Source organism: Humulus lupulus, chromosome 2 (assembly GCF_963169125.1).
Source record: "Humulus lupulus chromosome 2, drHumLupu1.1, whole genome shotgun sequence".
Classification (NCBI taxonomy): domain Eukaryota; kingdom Viridiplantae; phylum Streptophyta; class Magnoliopsida; order Rosales; family Cannabaceae; genus Humulus; species Humulus lupulus.
In genome coordinates this window covers 123,534,454-123,540,400 of record NC_084794.1, presented here as the reverse complement: position 1 = coordinate 123,540,400, position 5,947 = coordinate 123,534,454, and positions in this window count along the sequence as shown.

Here is a 5,947-nt window from a genome sequence, read left to right as displayed (position 1 = left end):
CCATGAATGAGAGAATCTCATGCCCTGCAGTGGCATCGACTAGTTGGTTGATCCTAGGGAGTGGGAAACAATCTCTTGGGCAGGCTTTATTAAGGTCTGTGAAATCCATGCATGTTTGCCATTTTCCATTCGACTTGGGAACTAGTATGGGATTGGAGACCCGTGATGGATAAAACGCTACCCTGATGAATCCATTCTCCTTCAGCTTCTCGACTTCTTCTTTTAGGGCCTTTGATCTATCTTTGTCGAGCAGCCTTCTTTTTTGTTGTATCGGTGGAAAACTTTTGTCTATGTTCAGAACATGGCTAATGATTACAGGATCTATCCCAACCATGTCTTTATGCGGCCAGGCAAAGACCTCCTGGTTTTCCTTCAAAAATTCCACCAGTGCTTGTTTTGTTGTTGTCTCTAAGTTTTTACCAACTTTCACAACCCTGGTCGGATTTTCTTCATCGAGTTGGACCTCCTCAAGGTCCTCGATAGGTCCAATCTCTTCATCAAAATCCCCAAAGCGAGAATCTAAATCTCCGTCCTCACTTTGGGCAACACCCTATTTGGTGACATCATCACCTGATTGGGCTTGTACATCAGTTGCCATTTGCAACTCTTTTCCAACAACTTCCCTCGATATACCTTTCTTTTCTTTAGTTATCAAGGCGTTGTAGCATTCCCTCCCTTCCCGCTGATTTCCCAACATGCATCCTATCCCTACGTCGGTTGGGAATTTCATGGCTAGGTGCCATATCAAGGTAACGGCTCATAGGTCGACCAAAATTGGCCTTCCAATTACAGCATTATATGTTGAAGGACAATCAACTACTATAAAAGTAGTGAGTAATGTCTTGTTAGCAGGTGCAGTACCTGCTGTAACTAGGAGCCTAATTGACCCAGTTGGGGCGAGCCCTTTGCCAAAAAAACCATAGACGGTTTGGTTGCATGGCTCCAAATCTTTAATGGACAACTTCATTCTTTCCAACGAGGACTTATATAGGATGTTGACCGAGCTTCCTGAATCGACCAACACCCTCTTTACCATCATGTTGGTAATTTGCACGTCAACGACCAGCGGATCGGAGTGTGGGAATCGAACGTGTTGGGCATCGTCCTCAGAGAAGGTTATCAATTCCTCCTCTGTTCGAGCCTTCTTTGGTGCTCGATCCTCCACACTCATCATCTCGATGTCCTGGTCATGGCGTAGGGTTCGAGCGTATCGTTCCATTGCCTTCTCACTGTCCCCCGCAAGGTGTGGGCCGCCGCAGATGGTGAGTAAAGTGCCTGCCACAGGAGCTGGTTGTATAGATGGCGAGCGTTGGCATGTAGGCGCCTGCTCGTTGCTACCTTGAGCCTCTCACTGAGACCCTCCTGCGACTTGCACATATCTCCTTAGATGTCCCTGCCTAATTAGGAACTCAATTTTGTCGTTCAATTGGTTACACTCATTAGTGTCATGTCCGTAGTCGTTATGAAAATGACAGAATTTTGTGGTATCTCTCTTAGAGATATCCTTCCGTATAGGCGCGGGTCTCCTATAAGGCACGTTAGAGCCGGTCGCCTGGTATACTTCCACTCAACTTTCGACAAGGGTCGTGTAGTTGGTGAATCTCAGCTCGTATCTATTGCCTTTGGGGCGTTTATTCTCAGAAGCTGAGGGCTCATTGCTCGCCCACTTTCCACCATTCCTGCCATTTACGCTCCCGTTTCCCTTGCCGTTGCCATTGGGTTTCTCCGACCCGTTGGCAGCCTTGGCAGGTTCTTCCTTTGGCCCCTTGTCCTTCGTTGGTGATTTCCCCTCATTGGTAATCGTGTCCTCGAGCTTGATATATCGATTAGCTCGATCCTAAAACTTTTGGGTACTTCTTACTGCATTCTTTCTTAGGCTACTCCAGAGGGGAGAATGGCGTCTAACCCCAGCAGTTAGGGCCATCATTTTGCCTTCGTTGCCCACTGTTTTGGCTCCAGCCGCTGCTCGCATAAAGCGCTGGATGTACTCCTTCAAGGGCTCTCCCTCCTTCTGGCGTATCTCAACCAGCTGGTTGGCCTCTGTGGGGTGTACTCGACCCGCATAGAATTGTCCGCAAAACTCCTTCACGAACATTTCCCAGGATACTATACCTGCAGGAGGGAACTTAAAGAACCACTCCTGGGCAGTGTCAGAAAGTGTAGTGGGGAAAATCCTGCAGCGGGCATCTTCTGACACTTTCTGTATATCCATTTGTATCTCAAATTTGTTTACATGAGATATTGGGTCTCCATACCCATCAAAGTTTGGTATTGTGGGCATTTTTAATTTACTAGGGGTTTCTGCCACAACAATCCTTTGCATAAACGAAGTGCCCCTCCTCCGATCGTACTCTATGTGGGATGTCCGACCCACGACCAGTTGTTGTACTACCTAGTTCAGAGCATCAATCTGAGCCTAAACCGCTTCTGGGATTGCTGGGGCGGCCGGCGCCGGAGGAGCGTACTCATTGTGCCTCTCACGACGGTCGTTGAGTACGTCCCTTAAATCATCATCCCTGCATCTCTGCTCGCTAACTCCTAGCCGATCAAAGACGTTATGCTGCCTAGGTTTCCCCTCAGCGTTATGGCTTGCTGGCCTATTTTCTCTAGGTGGGGGGCTTCTGTCTCCACCTCTTTCCTCCGACCAGCATTCCCACTGTCAGAATCGACTTCATTATAGTCATGGCCATCCCTAAACTGTGGCCGACTACGGCGTGACCGGCTGTTCACGCTATTTCCTCCTCGGGCTGGTATTTCCCGAGCATTAGGGGGAGGCCTGCACTGGTCGTCGGGTCCCCATGCATTATTATGCCATGGGAGACCCCTGGCCGCAGAGCCCGACTCGTGATGCCTTCTGTTGGTAGAAGGATGCTGCCCCCTGCTCGGTGGATTTGGCTCTTTGTCCCCTAGGCGTCTAAGGCTGCAGGGCGGCTGTCCGACCCTATTCTGCCTCTGGCGCTAGGGATTGCCTCGACCAGCCTGAGATGGAGGCTGCTGATCAGGATCCCTAACTGGGACATCGTCCTGAGCCACAGGTGGCTGCTCCGGCCTCTGAGGGCTTGCTGGCTAGAGTAGAGGATTGGGATTGGGAGGCCGCTGTGGTGGCGCGCTCGGTGGCTGATTCGGCTGAGAGGCTGGCATAGCCTATCCTCGAGCAAATTGAATGGCTACTTCGAGAGCGGCCATGGTATCCCTTTGCCGACGGTCCATGTCTGCCTGTCGCTCACTCAGCTCCTGACACTGACGTTCAATTTCTCTCTGCTGCATCGCCATTGTCTCTGCTACGTTCTCCTGATTGGTCCTCAGATTGGACAACTAATCCTGCAACACCCCCAGTGTTGCCCTCAGTGTTTCTGTATCCAACTCCTCCTCTTCAAACTCTAAATGTGGTTCATTCTCCGCCACATTTGGAGGAGGAGGTTGAGATGATGCAGCGCCAGCGGCCGGTCCAGCTTTCTTAGATGTCTTTGCCATTAGATTTTCTTACAACTTCTTGATCAATCTCTCAATGAAAGCACCAGAATGTTGACCCTCGATTTGTCCAACGACACGGAGTCAAGAATACGACAAGAAATGAGATAATAATCAAGAGTTTAATCTATTGGTAAAGAATAGACACAGACGATTTATAGTGCTTCAGCCCCAATGAATGGTAATGACCTACGTCCACTTAGTGCTATTATTAATATTGAATCCCAATGTCGTGATCAAAGAATTAGGGTTCTTGAGTTTCACAAACTTGAGGAGAATTACAACAAGACGATGGATAATCGCATTGTATGTTCTTCCTCTCAGTATTCACGAAAAAGATTCAAAGGTCAAAAGTCCTTTCCTTGAGCTATTTCATGCATATTTATAGGCTCAAGGGGGTTTACATGGGCCAATGGGCCTTAACTATCCTTAATATCCATGTATCAAGGCAATAAAGAGGAAATAATCCACGTAGTTATTACAAGATTACAATCTTTTAAGGAAATAAACAGAATCATACGACCAGCCTGGTCGTATCTAATCATGAGGTTTGACGAAGCAATGTGTAGCTTGTCGATAATCGAACAGCATCTCCTTATTTCGACTCTGCCACGTGTCAACCATGTGTGAGAAATCCTTGCCACGTCATCGGCATCTCCTTATTTAAAATTGAATTTTGTTTGATAAATTCTACTTTACTTAATTTAATATTTTTCAACTTGTTTAATTAATTATCTTGAATTTTTTCTAAATAATTCTATGTTAATTAATTATGGTATTTTTGCAAAAATACTATATTATTGTGGTATATTTAATAATACATGCTCATATAGTAACATGTTAGGTCCATCCAATTATTAACATATCAAGTATCATTATTAAGTTATTTTTGTATTTGGCTTTAAATATAAGTATAATGATGACCCAATTTTTGTTTTGAAAAATGTGGAAAAACTCAAATAAAACTTTCATAAAATGTTAGGTTTTATTTGGGCCCAATTGAACATGTAAAGTTTAAATTCATCTCTTGTGGTTGGTTCCACTTGTGAAGGCCCATTTACTTTGCATTACTATATTTGGCTTAATCAATTGAATAACAATTAATAAAACGAAGGTTCAAATTCTTGTCTTTTCGGACTTTGTGTGGAAGTTAAGGAGCCTTAGTAGTGGGTCCGACATACTAAACCCAGCTCTCCTCCAGGAAACTCGAATTGTTAAGGTCCATTTACCTAAGTTAGACTTAATTGTATTAGGTTATTCTTTTTAGCTGGACCTAGAAACAAATTAATTCTATTTTTTGGATTAATTTTCAATGGTAATTTTAAAATTAATGGGAAAATTATAAACTATGATTTATTGATCATTTTAATAATTTGGTAAACCTAAGTTGGTTTATTAATTATTTAATAATTTGGCATACCTAAGTTTGTTAATTGATTATTTTAATAGTTTGACAAATCTAGGTTGGTTTATTGATTATTTTAATAATTTGGCAAACCTAAGTTGATTTATTGATTATTTTAAAATTTTGGCATACCTAAGTTGATTTATTATTTATTTTAATAATTTGGCAAACCTAAGTTAATATGTTGTTTTTTTAAATGAATAAAATTCTAAAAGATTTAATAATGAGTTTTAAAATTTGAATTCGATCTCCACCGTTGATTTAACAAGGTTAGAGTTAAGTGGGGCCGCATGGCGCTTTTATTTCGTCTCCCTACAGAAAGTGTTCACTGCACTTCTTAACATGGTTAAATTTCTTAGGATATATGGTTATAGATGGCCCTTCTATAGACTCATCCCTACAGTGACTATAGGACTTAAGTCTATAATAATCAAAACCGTGGGTCAAACTCATAAAGTAAGAAATGTTTGTGACTCTCGCCTACCGGGACACATGAGTTTTCGTTACTTTGATCGGATGGATAGGTAGTTAATAAAAGTCCAGGACGTTTTATTAATTGAGATGTTTCTCTATTTAACTAAGTGAATATTTCTGACTCTCGTTGTAACGTCCCAAATTACTTAATAAGGCTTAGGGCCTTGATTAGGGGGTCAGGATAGCGAATTATGGAAATTATTTGCATATATGTGATTTAATTATGAAATATGCGTTTATGTGATATATATGTGTATCACTATGTGATTACATGAGTTATATTATAATATCACTAGATATGCATGTTTATGTGTATTAAATATGCATGTGGGCTCGTTTCTTATTAGAAGGGCATTTTTCGAAATTTGGCCCATTACGAGTATACCTAGAATATATGCGCATATGTGTGATATATGTGTGAGAGCAAATTATTATGTCAATATATTTGGGTTATTCGGCACGAGGCGGGAGTATGTTAGCGGGAAAGTCACAACGGAACCAATACCTGATTCGGGGTGAGTCAAGAGGTATTTAGTACATTATCTGGATATCGGGTAATGGGAATAAATATTTGAGGATATATTCAGAGTTAGTGAG